The sequence below is a fragment of the Phascolarctos cinereus genome, unplaced genomic scaffold (assembly GCF_003287225.1).
Source record: "Phascolarctos cinereus isolate Bilbo 61053 unplaced genomic scaffold, phaCin_HiC Scaffold_1;HRSCAF=81, whole genome shotgun sequence".
Lineage (NCBI taxonomy): Eukaryota > Metazoa > Chordata > Mammalia > Diprotodontia > Phascolarctidae > Phascolarctos > Phascolarctos cinereus.
In genome coordinates this window covers 49692216-49712392 of record NW_027555514.1, presented here as the reverse complement: position 1 = coordinate 49712392, position 20177 = coordinate 49692216, and positions in this window count along the sequence as shown.

Below are 20177 nucleotides of genomic sequence, written 5' to 3'. Positions count from 1 at the left end.
ATGAGATGGTCTCTGACGTCACTTCCAGCTCTAGGTCTCTGATCCTTGAATAGGTATTCTAAGTAGGGAAATAAAATGAAGCATTATTTTTTTTAAAAGTTGGGCAGTGGGGAAGTGTGTGATCCAGTTGTCTTGATGGTATAAAATAGCAAACCATAAGTATTATCCTAGGTTTGGCCAGTGCATTCCATCTGCCATCTCAGAGACTGATGAGCTGAGTGAGCAAGCTGATATCTGTAGAGCAGTGAAGAGACCAGTCCAGAAACAGACAGTGAACTGAAGAGCTTTATCAGAAATAAGGTGGAAGGAGGGGTTGTGGAAATGAAGGATAGTGGGAGAAAAGAAAAGAGCCACCTCAGTAGCACAGCACAATCCAAAGTAGGGGAAGAAATGCACCACCTTGGTCAACATTGCTACTGATTGTAGAGTGATACCTTAGCCCTGCGACAGTAGCAGGTCCATGGAAAAAACATAACAATACCAAGAACTAAGGACAGAGGGATATAGACAAAGGAGTTATCAAGCCCAGTGGCCCTTTCTACAGATATTACTTCTGGTATTACTTTACTTTTTCCACAGTTCTCTACTGCCTATAAGATAGGCTAACACTCTGTTTGGCATTTGAAGCCCTTTACAATCTGGCTCTAGATTACGTTTCCAGGCAGATTACAGATTATGCCTCTCACTCTGTATTTGAGCCTGTTCAACTGGCTTATTAACTCTTCTCTGCTGATAGCACCCCATTAACCCCTTCCATTCCTTTCCATAGGCTGTCCCCCCATGCCTAGAATGCTCTCTCTCTTCTAACCTCCACTTCTCAGAACCCCTCACTGCCTTCAAGGGCCAATTCAAGTTCTTCTTCCTTCAAGATGCCACTGTCCAATTTCAGTGCCCCACAATTATTTTGCATTTATTTCCTATCTACCCACAATTTACTTATCGAGAACATGTTCTCTCCTTCAGTAGAATGTAAGCTCTTGAGGGTTTTCCTTTTTTGTCATTGTAACCCCAGAACCTAGCCTGGCACCCAGCACACAGACAATGCTTGCTGATAGATTGAGAAATGGGGTCACAAAGAGTCAGACACAACTGAAAATGACTCAATGACCACAGATCGATAAATAACTATTAGACAGCACACAACAGTGCATAAACACACAGAGGGTTTCAAAAGAAGGTGCTTTGAAGGACGTGAAGGGGGAAACGTCAGCTGAGGGGACAAAGGAAGACGTCATAGAGAAGGTGGGACATGAATGAGGAGGAATTCAGGGAATAAAGAAGGGGAATGAAGACATTCCAGGCACAGGTAACTTTGTAAACATAGACACAGAGGTCAGGACATGTTCAAATGGCAGAGTAGTCTACTCTGATTGGAACACAGTGGGCATGGATAGGTTAATACGAAATAGGGATTCAAGAGGGCTTTGACTTCCAGTCAGAAGACTCTAAACTTCACCTAGTAAGCATTAGGAAGATATCACAGTTGTGTGTGTGTGTGTGTATGTGTTTATGAACACAGGGGCAGCCAGATGCATAAATAAAGCATCTCTGCCCCTCCCCTGCCCAGTAGCTCATAGGAGTCTTCCTTATTCAAAAGCCACTGGGGAAGAAATCAGTTACCAGCAAATACAAAGACTTGTCTAGATCAGAGACCCCATGATTATTCTGAACACTGAAAGACTCATTGGGTTTCCTGAGTTAATGAAACAGAGGAGAGAAAGTGAGAATTAACAACAACAACAACAATAATATAAATGAAGCTATGACAAGGCATTAACTTTCTGTATATGTATGTCCCAGGCTTTGAACTATCCTATATTTATAATTCAACATACATATTTAATCTAGGTGAGAGATTCTTTGCTTGGGATCCACAGACCCCTGCAAAACGGGGTCTGTGGATTTTTTAAAAATAGTTTGATATCTATATTTCAATACTTTGGGCATCCTTTGCAATCATGTGTAATTTATTTTATACATTTTAAAACGTAGTTCTGAAAAGGGGTCCCTAGGTTTTAGCAGAATCTAAAAAAACCTATGACATAAAACAAGTAAAGAATTCTTGATCTAGTTTAATCAGATTTGCTAAATAGGAAAAAAAAGTGATTTCTTGGCATTTATCAAGGTAAATTCACTGAAATATAAACTCTTAATCAAGGGCTGGGGAGGGTTCTCTGGCTGACCTTGCTAAAAAAAAGTGACATGTCTACTTAGTGCTCAAGTAATTCAAGATAAAGAAATACTGGATAAGAGGAGACTTAGGATGAAATCAGTACCATAGACACTAGCTGGATTTGTGTCTTCTTTCTAAGAGGATCAATAAGAGCATGAAGTATTTGGGTTCGGAATAAATCCTGGCAGCTTTGCCTCCCACTTTGGCAACCTACCACTAAGGCATTGTCTGTAGAACGATAGTCCCCTGCCCAAACAGAGTATCACCAGATGTACCCTCAGGATACCAGTCTGAGGAGTTAAAACCGAGAGAGTGGGAAGAAAGGACACCTGCAGAGGTGACTGGCTGCCCCACCCTCCGTCCTTGGTTTATTTGTCTGTATTTGGGTAGATTATGTTAGACAGTGAAACAGGCAGACCCTTTAATCAGGTACGTGGTGGCTAGAAATGTTTTGCTGAGAACTCCCCTGCTGAGTTTTCAGTACCTGGGTGACATGACCAGATCTACTTCATTACAATTCAACGCATTAACAGAGTACACAGTACAAAATAAGAGCCCAGAAATGCCCTAACTTTTCAATCTAGTCTGTACTCACATCAAGCCAAAACAAGCATTTATTAAATAGAAAGGAAAAGAGGGGCAGCTAGGTAGCACAGTGGATAGAGCTCCATACTTGGAATCAGGAGTTCAAATGTGACCTCAGGCACATGACACTTACTAGCTATGTGACCCTGGGCAAGTCACTTGACCCCAATTGCTTCTCACCCAAAAAAAAAAAAAAAGGCTAAAAAGAAAGGAAAAGAAATGGAAATGGGAAAGAAATTGAGAGGGAGAGGGGATGGGGGATAAAGGTACCCAGAACTGGGCATGATAGAGAAAATCCAGAGTCAGGAGTGCAACCTGAAGAGGAATGAAAACATAGCTCCTTAAAATGGAGATTCTGGGAGGAACCAGCCAATTAGAGTGAGAGGTTGCAGGGCCAAAGTTAGTATCAGCCCCCTCCTCCCCAAAAAAACATATATTATGTATTGTATGTATGCATTGTTTTATATGTACTCATTTATGTACATAGTGCTTATACCCAACAGAGCATAAGCTTCATGAGGGCACGGGCTTTTTGTTCGTCTCTTTACCTTTGCACCGCCATCCCCTTGAACATAAAATATGCTTAATAAATATTTGTTGGACAATTGATTGATTGCTCTTTTATCTTGTTCTTCTCTGTTGTACCAGGAGAATATAGCAAGGAAAGGGATTTGCATATAGAGCAGATATTTGTTTTTTTCTCAATCATCTCTACGAAAACCACCTCTATTAGCCAATGAATAAATATTGAATCAGCTTGATTTTATATTTGGCTTTGCTAAGTGGCAAAAGCAAATCCTAGAATAATGATAAAATGCATCCATGTGGTTTTAAATACTCGCTAAAAGAAATTCTTATCTGTTTGGTGTATTTGCTTGGTTCCTTTCTCATCTCTAAAACAAACTTTCCTGAGGAAGTCTTTGTTTTGAAGTTCAACGTCCATTTGGGTGAACCCTGGGTAAAAAGCAAATCCCTAAGGCCTTGTGCTAAATCATGCAAGCAGAACACTTTCCTCTAGAATTTTCAAGAAAAAAAAATAGAGCTGGCTCATCAAACCAGAACAAATAAAGTCTGATGAACCTGTTTCCTTAGCACTTTCCTACTTCCTTATTGGCTGGATTACACAAGCTTAATTATAGAAATTTTGCCTTTTGCCAAGAAGATTCCTAATGAAGAAATAACATTATAGCTCCTAAACTCTATAAACATAATAAAGAAGCACATTCACAGTTGTACTAATTTAATGATAAATCACTAAAGAAAGCTGTTTAGATGGCTGTCATCAAAAATTACATCAGCAAAGGAATTCTTATTCAAAAATCTTTTATGTCATGCTAGGTAAAAGTACATTTCCTTGTTTGTTTTTATTCAGGCAAAATTAACAAAGTCAAATACATTGCTTTTTTTGTTTGTTTTTTAACACTAGGAATGGAGAAGGAAGCCATGTTTTCTCAAAAATGAAGAAAGGATTATGTAAAAAAAGGAAGAGCTAGCTAAGAAGGTGTAGGGTAGTGAAAAGAGCACTGGACCAGGAGTCAGGAATCGTTCAGTCGATTCAGTTGTGTCTGACTCTTGGTGACCCCATTTTGGGGTTTTCTTGGCAAAAATACTGGAGTGGCTCGCCATTTCCTTCTCCAGTTCATTTTGGTCTTCCTCATTACAAGTCCAGTGCTCTATCGATTGAGGAGTCAGGAACCCTGGGCTCAAATTTCAGCTCTGCCACTTAATTACTTGCATGATCTTGGGCAAGACATTTAACTTCTTGCAATTTCATCATCTATAAAATGAAGATGACAGATTGGTAGACAGACGGATAGAGACATAGATATATGGGCAGATAAGTAGATAGAGCATTCAGTAATCACTTAGTATGTGCCGGGCATCATGCTGAGCACTGAGGATACAAACACAGCAAACAAGCTAGTCCCTATCCTCAAGGAGCTACTATTCTACGGGGGAAGATAACATAAAAAAGAGAGGTGGGAAGGAGGAAAAGGTCCTCAAAGAGGACTGGCAAGGAGGAGGAGTCCAAGACATCAAGGTGTGAGCAAAAAGAAGTCTGGCTGGAACTCCTTATGAAATAGTGCTCTGGAAGGTCGTCACCAAACGGAAACAGGCCTGGGTAAAGGTTTCTCTAATTAGGGAAGGAGGTTGGTGAGGAAGAGGAGAGAGAGAAAGTCAGAGCGGAGATGTAACAGACTAGAAAATTCCTAATATTCTTTCCAATTCTAGTTTACAATGGTCTTTTATATATTATGAGCTCAGAGAAACCACAATAAAAAGAATTGGGGATACAAACACCTAACATGAGACTATGGCAACCCTCAAAGAATTGAATTTCTAATGGAGGGACATCCAGGGGACCTTTGGTGAGGAGAAGGCAGAAATGTGTGAGAGCTTACGGGTGTAGTAGGGAAGATGGCCGAGGTGAATAGTTGGATGGTTTGATATTGAGTGCAGTGTTTGTACCAATAATAAGTCAATGGAACTATGGAGTCTGAATGCAGATTGAAGCATACTATTTTCACCCTTTTTGTGTTTTTCCTTTCTCATGCTTTTTCCCTTTTGTTCTGATTCTTCTTTCACAACATGACTAATGCGGAAATATGTTTAATAGGATCGTACATGTATAACCTAAAATAATAATAATAATGTCAGTGGTTTGACTTATACAAACAAGTGATTGGGGAAGACGTGCATATATGTATATATATACACACACACACACATATATATACATACACATATATATGCATGTATGTATGTATGTATATGTGTGTATATATACAGATATATAACATATATGTGCATGTATATGTATGTGTGTATATATACAGATATATAGATATAGATATAGATACAGATACAGATACAGATACAGATATAGATATAGATACAGATACAGATACAGATACAGATACAGATACAGATACAGATACAGATACAGATACAGATACAGATATAGATATAGATATAGATATAGATATAGATATAGATATAGATATCCAGTCATTTCCTTTCTACTAAAACAGAATAGATCTCACAGTGATCACTGCAATGATCAGCGACTTCACAGGACTCACAGTGAATAAGGCATGCCTCCTCCCTCTTGTCAGAGGGGTGATGGACTCTAGGTGCCGACACGGCTCACCAAGGCTCACCACCTCAGAGTTAGCTTTGATTCTTCCCTCACTCACAGTCCATATCCAATGAGATGTCGAGTCTTGTGGAGTCCGCCTCAATGATATCTCTCACCTTCATCAGCTTCTCTCTACTCATCTGGCTAGGGCCTCCTTCAGTCTCTCATTCCTTTTCACCTGTTACATCGGTCCCTCTGCCCCAGGTTTCTCTCTTCTATGACCCATCCTCACAGACTGCCAAAGGTCTGACCTTCTCATTCCCTTGCTCACCCATTATTTGCCTGTTGCTTCCAAGATAAAATACAAACTGCTCTTCTGGTATTTAAATCCCTTCCCAGAATTATTACACAATACTCGCCTTGGTGAACTCTATGTTCCAGACACATTGGCCTCCTTGCGATTCTCTATACTTACCTCACATTCCATTTCCTACTTCTTACGCCTTTGTACCAGCTATCTACTTCCCAACTGCAATGCACCCCTTCCTCACCTCTGCCTTATAGGACCCCTAGGGTCTTTCAAAGCCCAGTTCAAGCCACCTTCTAGATTGAGCTTTAGGGACTGCCAGGGGGTGCCATTGTGCATAGAGCTCAGGGTCTGAAGTCAGGAAGACTCATCATCCTGAGTTCTAATCCAGCCTTGGACACTTACTAGCTGTGTGACCCTGAGCAAATCACTTATCCTCTATTTGCTCAGTTTCCCCATCTGTAAAATGGAGATAATAACAGCACCTACCTCACAGGGGTGTGAGGATCAAATGAGATAATATTTGTAAAGTACTTAGGATGCTCTGTGGCACATATCATCAGAGCCTTCTTTTCAAAGTTGTGTCTGACCAGGAAGTCACTTTGCAACATCCTGGACCAGTGGCCGACCAGCCATTGCTCGATGTCCTTAAATACGGGGGAAACCCACCTCCTCCCAGGGCAGCCCATTCCAATTTAGGATGGCTGTAAATGTTAAGTAGATAAACATATTATTCTTTTTAATACCATAAAATCATAGAATCATAAAACCTTAGATCCAGAAAGGATCCAAGAGGTCATCGGGTTCAATTCCTCACCTAATGAACAGCTTCCTTGGCCCAAAAAAAGTCCATTCGTCTCTCATAGTGCTTCTATTAGACCATTTGTTAGGTTTCATTACTACTATTAACCAGAGGAACATAGAATTAGAGTCAGAAGGGACCTTAGTGGCCCTTGAGTCCGTCCCCTTCACTTCATAGATGAGGAAACTGAGGAACATAGAGCTAGTAAATTTCTGAGACAGGATTTGAACTCAGGTCTTCCTGAATCTAATTCCGGGAATCTATCCACTGTACCCATGTTGTCTCTTCACCTTTGATTAGCAAAGGCTATAATACCAGAAGAGCCTCGATATTGTGAAACTCAAGCCTATTATGAGAAGAGTACTGACACTGTTATGGCAGCGACCACCTTCCCTGCTCTTATGAGCTTGTAATTAGGACCTTAATTCAGTTCACAGATGAAACAAAATTGTATCCTTATTCTTTGGCTAATGTTTTAAATGGATTTTTCTATTGTACCTCCTTAACCAAAAAAGATTATTTTTGATCAATAAAGTTTCCCAAAATTCATTCTTCACTTCTGGAGAAAAAGTTAGTCACTGAACATCTGGCCCAGGAAATTCCAGAAGAGCCTATAAACAAAATGTGATGGAAAGACTTTCATCCAAGTCCCAGTGATGTTAAACGCTAAAACAGGCATCAGCAGTCTATGCCATGGAGGAGCAGGTGAGAGATTCTTTTCAGTCGCATGAGGAATGTCTTTGGCACATTCTCATGGCCCTTTCTTCCCCACCCTCTCTTGCATCTCCCTGAGCTCTTTCTTCCTCCTCTCTCTTCCTGATCTCCTTACTCCCCTCTGTCATGCTCCCCTGTGATGACTCCCAGAACCCTCCCTTCAGCATTCCACTCAGGCCTATTCTCCTCCCCACCATCACCACCAATACTCAAATGTAACTCTTACTCACCCTATTACTCACCCCTCCACCACTACCACCACTCCAACCCTTCTTTAAAGTTCCTATTCTTATAGAATGGGATCAGCTAAGAGGAAAGTATTCTGACCATCTGATTGATTATTATCTCTTGATTCATGTTAATTACTTGATTCATGGCCATTAGGCTGAACTGTTCATCCATCTACTTTCAGAGCTGCATTTTTAAAGCATCACTTATGAATCCAAATGAATTTCTTATTAAATTCGTGGAAAGGACCGCAAAGTCCTATTCTGGTGATCCATCATGGGGTTTTCCCAGGCAAAAGCTCTGGCAGGCTCTCTCGTGATGGAAAAGCTTCAAGTGTGAGCTATGACTGTGTTTTGAGCACCAGCCTAGCTAAGTATAGAAAAATTCATCACTGGCTTGACTAGTTACTTGAAGGTGAATTCTTTGGCCATGGCAACCAGGAAACAAAGAAAGATACCAAATGGCTCTTGGTCTCATGTGGTCTTCTTCTGCAGTGATGGCAGAGAAGTAGTGCAAAAGGGGTCACAGGATGCTGAGAATCCTATAGTTTTTTGACTATCTATGAATGTAAACTTAGTTATGGTTACTCCAAATAGGATCCTTGTTCCATGACCAGTGAGTTGATATACCAATAGGGAACGGGCCCTTAAGCTGGGGCCTGGAAAATTTTTTTAAAACATATTTTGATATCTATGTTCTGTGACAAACGAAAAGTCCAAAAGACATGATTTCTGGAGAATTAATCATTTTATTAATTATGGCTAGCAAATAATTAATAACTGGATGGTCATTTGGCTTTCTCTCATGAACCAAAAATGAGTCTTGGAAACCTCTGAATGCTTGAAAAACCTTTAGAAAAAGGGATGTACCTGAGGGTGGAAATCAGTTTTGATTGGTTAACAATCAATAAGGGGGTATACATGTTAATGAGGAGATGGGTAAAAAGTCTCCAGCTCCTCCTGCAGAGATTGTGACCTAATCATGAGACTCAGTGGCCTTCAGCAATCTGGGTAAAAGGATCCATCTCCACCCAGACCTCATTGATTGGCTTTTCCCTTCATAAGCTAGGTCACCCTAAATTCTAATGGAAAGTTCCAAGGATAGACAGGGGCTCATTTCCTAAGGGCAAGATCTCACTTAAACTGGATTCTGTTTCTAAGGTCTCTTAGTTGGGTAAGTCCCATCAGAGATCCAGAAGCATGTACCCAGAGGATGTGGGTACATCTATCAGCAATGCTCTTCAGATGCTGGCTGAATAAACTACAAGGGGTTGATTTCTGAATGAGGAAATAGAAAAGGGAAAATCTTAATCTCAATTAATAATTGGTTATTAATATGAGAGAAATAACCATTTCGCTTATTTCTAATATAATTGGCTTCCTTTATGATCCTGTATATTTTATTTTGTGCATTTAAAATCCTAAGAAGGGATTAATAGGCTTTGCAAAATGGCCAAAAGGGTCCATGACACAAAAAAGGCTAAGAATTCCTACATGAGAAGAACTAAATCACATAAACTTAGATGTTCTTACTGGAAATAAAACCAAGAGACAAAAACAAAAAGATTGCAGTTAAGGATAACTCACAGTTTCTCCAGGAAAGGCAAAAAAGGAGTTGGTAGAGTTGGTTTTGTGAGGTCTCCAAGGATACCGTGACATATCATTTCATGGGAAATTTGGTCATCTTGTAATGCTGTCATTATGATATGCATTTGCAAGAAGACCATGAAAATAATGGCAGCTTTTGCAATAACATCTGTCAGACAGCAAAGGTTAGAGAAATTCAGTAAAGTTGATAAAAACACTCGAATTAAATCAACATGTACTTAACATGACATAATACTCAGCCATTTCAATACAAAGGTAGCCCAGAGGAGAATTACACAAAAAATGTAGGAAAATATGGTTTGTGGGGGAAAAAAAAATAAGAGAAGTTAGAACCTTCAGGCTAAAAAGAAATCTACCTATACACCATGAATGTTTTCTTCAAAAAGAAAGCCAAGAGACTCTTGATATAACAAACAGCAAATAATATAATAAAAGTGACATGGAGTGTACAAATTTGCATATTTTAGTGTTTTCTTGATCCTCTTTTTTGTCACTCTCACTTCCTAATGACTGCCTCCCTCCACTTCCATACACAGAATCCTTCCTTGAACAAAAAAATACAACTATCCACAACAAATTGATACATTGGTCATATTCAACCACATATTCCTCATTCTACACCTTTGGTCCACTACTCCTCTGAAAGACAGATTAACTTCTGTGTGAAATAAATAGATTTGAATGGAAAGGAAATGGCTCTAGATGTGAAACATTCTCAAATCAATTACCTGTGTTCAGTCAGACCAGACTTATTAGTGCAAAGATAAAAAAAAAATCATATTTGAAGAAAGAATAAAAAATAAGAATACAATTGACATACAATTGTATGAGACATTGCTAAATGAGGCATCCAATTTAAGCCGTTTTAGTTTGACCTGTTGAAATAACATACTATGCCCCCAAATGGGAAATGGATAAAAGAACTGATTATGACAATGGCTTGTCAGTTTCCTCATGTGTAAAATGAACTGGGAAAGGAAACGGCAAACCATTCCAGGACATTTGCCATGAAAACCCCAAATGGGGTCACAAAGAGTTGGATATGACTGAAACAACTGAATAACAACATTACCTATTTCTAAGATGGTTTAAATGAATCACCACATCAAGGAGATCCAAAGAGCCTAGGACATTCTTTAGCCTATACATATTTGATATGCTTGATAATGGTAAGATATGCTAGCAAAATACAAGAGATAAATCTTATCTCTTTCATTTATCTCCTTCTCTATACTCACATAGCCTCCACTCTAGGTCAGACCTTCATAAGCTCTCACCTAAACTATTGCAATAGCCTCCTAATTAGTCTCTACACTTCACAGAACTCACATTCTGTTGTGACCAATACTAAGTGCATGTCTCTCACCTTCCAATCCATCCTTCACAGAGTTGCCAAAGTGGTGTTTCTAAAGAAATGTAATCAAGTTATTTCCAGAATCAGTACACTTCAGTCACTCTTTAATACTTACGAGATAAAATATAAACTTCTCTGTTTGGCATTTAAAGTGTTTCACAACCTTTTCCCAAACTCCTTTTCCAGGTATATCATACATTAATCAAACACTCTATACTCCAGTCAAACTGGTCTTCTTGTTGTTCCCCATATACAAAATTCCTTCTCCAGTCTCTATATCTTTCCATTCTTTCCTTCCTTCCTTCTTTCCTTTCTTCCTTCCTTCTTTCATACGATGTTATTTTTTCCCTTTCTTTCTTCTTTCCTCCCCTCATTCCTCCCTCTTAGAATCCCTAGTTTTTCTTTCAAAGCTCAGATCAAACATCATCTTCCACATAAGGTCTTTGCTGTTTATTAGTCATATGTACTTATTGTTTTTCATAAGAGAAAGTAAGTTCTTTGAGGCTAGGAACTGTTTCATTTTGTCTTTGTATCCCCAGTGACTAGAACAGCGTCTGGCACGCAGTAGATAATTAATAAATGTTTGTTGATTAATTGGTTGATTATCAATCATTTGTAAGATCTTAGGGAAGAAGATGGTGGCAGATTGTGAATAGCATCACCTCATGAAACAGCAAGAAGCAGTGGAGGGAAAAAAGAAATTTATGGAAACCTTGGTAATGCTCACTTCAGCAGCATATACATACAAATGGAAAGTTTGGTGAAAGACCCAAAGTAGAAAAGTCACCCTAAGGGCATTTAAGCACAAACAGAAAAAAAAAAAACCTCAAATGATCTGTAAAGATTTTTATAACAAATTATTTTCATCATTTATTACAGGTGGATCTTAATAGAATGGTCCTAAATGTGGTACTCAAGGAAGTAGGAATGGTACTTGTCTTGTTCAGTCATGTCCAACTCTTCATGACCCCATTTGGGGTTTTCTTGGCAAAGATACTAGCCATTTCCTTCTCCAGCTCATTTTACAGATGAGGAAACTGAGGCAAACAGGGTTAAGTGACTTGTCTAGGATCACACAGCAAGTAAGTGTCTGAGGCCAGATTAGAACTCAGGAAGATGAGTCTCCCTGACTCTAGGCCCAGTACTCTATACACTTTGCCACCTAACTGTCCCATGTATCCTCCCTGGTGGAATGTAATATCCTCAAGGGCAGGGAAGTCCTCATTTTTATTTTTGTATCCTCAGCACTAGAATATAGCTAGGATTCAGTAATGCAATTCAGTGATCTGAATTGTATTAATTCGAAATAAACTGCACTAAAATGAAGTGAATTATGGTACATTTCCACCTGGATGTCCCATAATCAACAAGTTAGCAAGTATGTAAGTGCCCACAACGTGCCAAGCATTGTGTTAAGCACTGTAGATACAAAGAAAGGTGAAAAATCGCCAATCTCAAGGAACTCACAGTCTGATGATGGAAAACAACATGTAAACTAAATTCTTCATGTCCACCTAGAATAAGCTCATATTCTTTCTCCCAAAACACAATCCTCTTCCTAATTTTCCTGATTCTATCAAAGACACCACCATGCTTTGAGGTACCCAGAGTCACAGTCTCAGCCATCTTTGACTCTTCACTTTCCCTTTCTTCATATATCCAGCCAACTGCCAAGTCTTAGCAATTCTACCTTCACAATCATGTTTACAAACATCCTCTTTTATTCACTCATCAGCCATCGCCCTCGTTCAGGCCCTAATCCTCTTTCACTTGGAATATTGCTATAACCTTCTCTGGTCCCCATGTCTCAAGACTCTCCTTACACTAATCCATCTTCCACAGAGCCACCAAACTGAAAACTCTACATCACAAGTCTAACAATGTTGCTCCCTTTTGCTAGATAGAATGGTGGAATAAAACTCCTCTGCTTGGCATTTGAATCCCTTCACACTCCGGTTCTATCCTGCCTTTCCAGGATAATTACACTTCACATCCTTTTACACACTCTATAGTCTGGCCAAATTGGCCTTCTTACAGTTCCTCACCCATAACATGCCATCTGTCTTCTCTATGCCTTTGAAGAGGCCGTCATCTAGCTTATGAGCCTGGAATGCACTCTCTCCTTGCCTTTGCCTCTTAAACTCTAGTTTCCTTTAATGCTCAGCTCACATGCCTCCTCCTACATGAGGCCTTTCCTGATCCTAGCTGCTAGTACTTCCCATCCCTCAAAAAAAATTACTCTCTTACTACATATACATATACATACATACATATATACATATATATACATATATACACATATACATATATATGTAATACACATATTAGTATATACTCGTGTAGGTGTTCTCCCTCAGGACAGGGATTATTTCCTTTTTTAAAACATTTTTATTTAAACTTTTGGCTTCCAAATACTACCCCTCCCCTCCCCACTCCTCGAGATGGTGAGCAATCAGATATAGGTTATACATATGCAATTATGTAAAACATTTCTATATTAGTCATTTTGTATAAGAAAACTAGAACACAAGAAAAAATGAAAGAAAGTGAAAAATAGCATGCTATAGTCTGTATTCAATCAATATCAGTTCTTTCTCTGGAGGCGGATAGTATGCTTCATCATTAGTCCTTTGGGATTGTCTTGGACTGGATCATTGTATGGCTAAGAATAACTAAGTCATTCATATTTCTTCATCAAACGATATTGCTGTTACTATGTACAATGTTCTCCTGGTTCTGTTTACTTCACTATGCATCAGATGATGCAATCTTTCCAGGTTTTTCTGAAATCATCTTGATTGTCATTTTTTACAGCACAATAATATTCCATTACAATTATATACCATAGCTTGTTTAGCTATTCCCCAATTGATAGGCATCCTCTCAATTTCCAATTCTTTGTCACCACAAAAAGAGCTGCTATAAATATTTCCGTACGAATAGGTCCTTTTCCCTTTTTTTGGATGTCTTTGGGTTATACACCTAGATTATTTCATTTTTCTTCTTGTATTCCCAGTGCCTAACAAAGGTCCTTACACATAGTAGAGGCTTAATAAATGCTCATTGATAAATGGATGAAATTATCTAATGAATGCACAAGGAATTAGGACAGCTATAGGGGAAAAGGGGGTTCTGTCCAGTTTTTAGAACCATCTGAAGTGTTAATGTGGTCAAGAAATAGAGCACTATGGGAGGAATGAGAGATAGCCACTACCTTCTGGAAGACGTTAAGAACTGTGAAGGAAGGACAAGAACCACTGCTGGTAACTATGGAGAAGCCAATAGGAGCCAATCACTAAGACTGAGAAGTAATATTTCCTGGGCAGCAGCTGAGGGGCACAGTGGATAGAGTACAGGACCTGAACTCAGGAAGACTCAAGTTCCAGTCCAGCCTCAAACACTTACTAGCTGTATGACCCTGGGCAAGTCATTTCTCCTTGTTTGCTTCAGTTTTTTCATTTGAAAAATGAGCTGGCAGAGGAAATGACAAACCACTCCAGTATCTTTGCCAAGAAAATTCCCCAAATGGGGTCACAGAGTCAAACAGGACTGAAACGACAGAACAGAACAATACTTTCTGGGAGCCCTACATAAGGCATGACTATAAACAAGCTAGGCTATTTAAGTATATAGAAAAGGGTTGCCCACTAGTACTTGTCCATACTTTCCATGAGATGAAAAAAACTGTTTATTTTCAATCAATCATAAAAAAAAAACATTTATTAAGCACCTACTATGTGCCAGGCATTGTGTTTGTAACTTGAAATTTTTTTTTCCTTGAGTTTTTTTAACTGCATGCTTGCAAGGGGAGTTGGAAGTACTGTATTAGGTGGTTTCATGTAGTTTAAGCTCCCACATTTTCTGGGTGGAGGCAACAAATCAAAGATGTGAGAAATCTCCCAAATTGTACCCTGTGTGTTACATGAGAGCCTCTACTTCAAGAGCTACTGAAGGAGTTACGGACTTTTTGTGAATTGCTTCTGTTTTTTTCAGCTTAGAATCATGGATTTAGATCTGAAAGAGACCTTACAGGTCATTTAGTTCAACCTATTCATTCTACAGATGGAGAAACTGAGACCCAGAGATGTGACTTGCTTAGGTCACACAGGTAATAAAATGCCAAAGACAGGACGTCAGCACCAAATTCCGTGCTCTCCACCATACCATTGTGGACTCCTACTATTCTCTTATGTGAATTTCAATGCCCTTTATAAATATGGATAAATGGAATAATTAATTCTGATAACATCTTTGGAGAAGATCCCTAGCTCTCCACATACCCCAAGACTCTGGCCTGGGCCCTCTTTTCTTTTCTCCCTATACTCTGTCACTTGGCAACCTGGTCAGGCCCATGGTTTAATTGTGCTCTTTATGCAAATGACTTGCAGATCAATGTTTCCCTGCACTAGCCTCTGGGCCAAAGGATGTTCCCTCCAGGATCAAATATCAAACGCAGTCCTGAACTCAAGCACTACCTTCAGCAGCAGGCCTTTCCCAGTCCCTCTAGCTATCAGTGCCTTCCCTCCAAGGTCACCTTGTATCTTCTCCTTATATGATTTGCATATACCTATACAAGAGCATGCAGGTCCCCCATTAGAATGCAAGATCCTCCTGGAGGGAAGGGGCTGTTTCATTTTTATCTTTGTATCATGTAACACAGCACCAGGCGTATGGCAGGCACTTAATAAATCCCTGTTGATTGGATCCAGTGCATGTTCACACCCAACAACTATTTCTACTTGACTTAAACATATTTTCAGATGTATGTTCTAAGCAGAACTGGATCAAGAAAAGAACCATCTACTTTACCATTGTCCAGGATTCTTGCTTTGGCCCATAATTTTTTCTCTCCAAGTAAGACTCCATTCCAAAAGTCTCTTTGAATCTTTCAGCAGAACTGGAGGTTAAAGGTTTATGTTCAGAGCTGTTCCAGCTGTTGAGTCAGGCCATCTGAAGCCACTGTTTTTTGTCAGTTATTGACAACAGACCTTGTGCTATTCTGCTGACTCAATTATTCCAGAAATCAGCACACATGTTAGAAATATGTGTTTTTAAAAAAAAGAAAACTTTACCAAAAAAAGAAGTGAAATTAACTTTTTGTCATCTTAAAGGAAAACTTCATTTTAAAGAATGTATTTGAGCACTAATAATGCAGTTTAAAATTGCTTAAGTCTTTTAGGACCCCCTATAGAAAACAAAATAAAAGATAAGTACTAGACTGAAAATTAGATGACATGCATGAGGGCTTTGTTGACATTTTAAAATAATCCCCTAAGTACTTTTTCACTGCAGGTACAAAGTTGTTTGGAACAAAACTCAGGATCTCTTGAACTCTTTTCACCTTTTCGTTCATAAGATGGTACGGCTGGCTCATTAATGCTTCTTTAGGGTTTCCAATTCCCTGAAAATAAAAAAGAAGTTGTAAAGAAAACAGGAATTCTTTCTCTGAGTCTGTAGAGCCAATTCTCAATCATTTCAGGAGCTGATTATTCCTTCTGCCAATTATCCATCTGTCCCTATTTCTATTCTTCCCCCCTCCTACTATTTTAAGCATCTTTATTGCAGTTTCAAACTGACACCAGAGGGTGGGAAAAGATAAGCACTTGAAGCCAGAGTCTCTCTCCTCAGTGCCTAAAGTCACTTAAGAAAAACGTTAAAACTTCAAGAGACATCAAACTCCCTTTTAGTCAGTGAATTCTTCTCATTTATTGCATCATTGCTATCATTCTTAAAAGCTTACAGCTAGAGGGGATCTTGGGGAATCATCTTTTATTTTCCATATGAAGAAATGAAAGAAAATAGAAGTTAAGGGCCTTGTTGAAAGTACCTGCCTGCTCAGATCCAGAGGCCAACAGTCTCCTTAGTCCTCTCTCAGGGCTGTCTACTTCTCCTAGATGCCTTTCGCCTGTATGAACAGACCTCCCTTGGCCCCTAACCAGCTGCCAGGCCAAAGGATGTGGCTAAATGACCTAAAGTATAGATGGCACAGTCGGTTTTTGTTATTCTGCCTAAGTTAGACTGAGAGCTGTAGGGTAGGGTGGGAGCACAGCACAGAGAGGAAAGCTTTTCCTTTGTCTCCCATCCACAATGAAGGCAGCTCCTGGGACTAAAACTGGAAGGTGCCTCCCAGGTCATCTGGTCTAATTCTCTTGTTTGGTAGAGAGGGAAGTAGACTGACCAAGATTAAATGACTTCCCCCAAGCTCATAGAGGTAGTAAGCAGAGGAGCGATAATTCAAACTCACGTCCTCTGATTCCCTAGAACCTCACGGGACTAAAGAAGCAGTGGAATATAGAAGAAAGTGGAGAGAAAAGGTGTTCAACTCTCACTTCTGACCCTTGATAGCTAGATGACCTCAAGTAAGTCACTCTCTGAGCCTCAGTTTCCACATCTGTAAAATGGGTTATATCATATTTATCTTCACAGGGTTTCTGTGAAGATCCACAGACTCAGTAAACCGTACTGGTTGGTTCAGAAGGAGGCTCGTGCAAAATAGCTGGTTAACATCTGCTGGCACATGGTACATTTTGCCTGTCAGCTGGCATTTGGGAACATGGGTCAAAGCTGCTGAGGACAAGTAAAGATAGACAACCACAAAGCCTGCCTTCACTTATGTGGGAGATAGTAGAAAGTGGATGTGCCCTTGCTCAAAGGCCCCACAAACATTCTTCCTAGTTGCAGTCATTCTGAAGACTAACCAGTAAAACAAAACCGTTCCACCTTATGGTAGTATTCTTCCCAAAATGCTGGTTCTCTAGCATCTGTATGCCTCTAGACATCCCTAACTTAAGAAAATGTTTATCATATGCTTAAATCTCAGATCATGAAACTATAAATACTGATTCTTTTGATTCCAATGAAATTGAGTTAAAAGAACTCATCAGGGAGACAGATATCAGTTCAGGACCTTAACTCACTCATTACAAAGTGGCCCAGATGGCATTAAATAAATTTAGGGACTTTTCTGAAATATTGATAAAAGACATCTCAACACCTCGGTGAATCTGTAATTTTGCCAATGTGAGTACCCCCTACACTGGTGTAGATGTGAATTCTTCCATGCCTTCTCATCACATGAGATTCCTGCCTATGTGGTCCTTGTTAGGAATCTTCCTCTGGTTCTTTCAGCATTCTGTAGACACCAGTGTAACAAGTACAGGGGCAGTCCAAGGGACGGTGCGTGGCTATGAGGCAAGGTACACTCAGGCCTCCAAAGAATTCAGGTCGAGGATCACTCAACAGGGAATATGGCCCCTTTGGGTGGATGTTAGCAAGCAGTGACACATTGTCAACAATTAATTATGTAAGAGAATCAGTGAAATATATGTCATAAAAGAAGTGTGTGGTCAAAAAAGTTAGGCTGGTCTCATTATAAGACCAAGAGATAACCGATGGATAGCCGATGATGACAGATAGATTGGTTTCCTAAAGATTTTTGTTGTTTTGTTGGTAAGTTGTTTTCAGTCTTGTTTGACTCTTTGTGACCACATTTGGGATCTTCTTGGCAAAGATATTGACATTGTTTGTCATTTCCTTCTCCAGCTCATTTTACAGATAAGGAAACTGAGACAAACAGGGTGGAGCGACTTGCCCAGGGTCACACAGCTACTAAGTGTTTGAGGTCAAATTTGAACTCAGGTCTTACTGACTCCAGGCTCCATGCTCTTTCCACTTCACCACTAGCTGTCCCTTCCTAAAGATTACTCCTCATTAAAAAGACATTTGTGTCATATTTTTGCATACAAGTCATCACTGCTTACATACTGCAGCCACTGTCACCTTCCACACATCTTTTCATTGCTCATTGGGTCACTGGTAATGTGAATTCTTCTGAGTTTGTATTCTTCTAATATTTAGGTCATCATATAACATCACTGGGAGAATACTGGTATAAAATGTGGTTTGGTGGCAAAAAATATAGACTCAGACGTCACCATTACAATTCTCCTGGGTGTAAATTTTCTACCAAAGAAGGTATTAACAGATTTGGCATTAGAAACCTTAAGGAAGATATATGTGACCAAAAAAGGGAGGGGGGAAGGGGAGATGAGCTATCAAAACTGAGACTGAAGATAGACAACCCAAGCAAGGCACTGGTGATTTGAGATCAACTCTTTTCAGTTCCTCCAACACAATTTTTTATCTTCCATAACTGTGCCTTTGCTCTGGCTGTTCCCCAAATCCAGAATTCTCTGCCCTCTACCTCTGCTTCTTAATTTCCCTGGCTATCTTAAAGATTCAGCACAAAATCCAAATTCAACAGGAAGCTGTTGCTTGTTTCTTCTTTCCCCCTCCAGTTACTAAAGTTTTTCTTGGTCAGATTACCTTCATGGACTCTGTCGTATCTTGTAAATCCCTAGAGATTACATGTCATCTCCCCACTAGACTGGGAGTTCCTTGAGACTGGCCACTGTTTTTGGCCTTACTTTGTATCTGGACACACGGAAGCATTTAAGAAGGCTTATTGACTGAATGTGACTGACTGAAATCTTAGAAGAGAAAGGCTTCCAGTGTGCTAGATATGGAGCCTACTTGAAGATCTAGGGGAAAACACAAAAAAGAATCACACAGGATTAAAAGGCATCTCTGGGTTTTGATCTGTAACAGTGGAGATGGTAACCACCCTGCTGACATCAGGGATCCTTTCAAGTTAGTATGCCCAGGTCCTGTAGGCACCATAGAGTAAATGAACATGATAGGCTTTAGCACAATCAATTACCATTCCATACCTTGAAAATGTTAAGGCCTCTTCTAAGAAAATACCTTAGACATGACCTGGAAGGATCTTGCAACATTCTTCCCTTTTATGATATAAAACACTAAACATTTGAAATGGTATTAAAAAGAGTGGTTACTATGGAAAGAACAGAAAGAATTAAGTCTTGCAAACATTCTCCCAATCTTTTGGATTAAAATAAATGGAAGTGTAACTAAATAATTCTTGAGCCTGCCCCATTTTCTCCAAAATATTCATCAACATCCCAATGTTTTTGGACACACTTTGGCTAAGTGGGATTTCCTCTTACAATGTAAGTATTTTAAGATTTCTCATATAAAAAAAAAAAAACAAGAGATTATCCGGCTGAAAAATTACTGATTTCTCTTTCAAGGTAAATTGATTCATATATTCATGGAATTTCTCTGGATATTCCAACACATTAAGATATAGCTATAGATATACATACATACCCATACATAATATGATTACAAATATATTGGTTTCCTAAAAATTACATTTTTAGTCTGTAACATCAGTGTATTTGGTGGCTGGAATGAAAATAATTTTAAAAATCATACAGTTTTGGTTTTATTTTCATGCTTATGACTG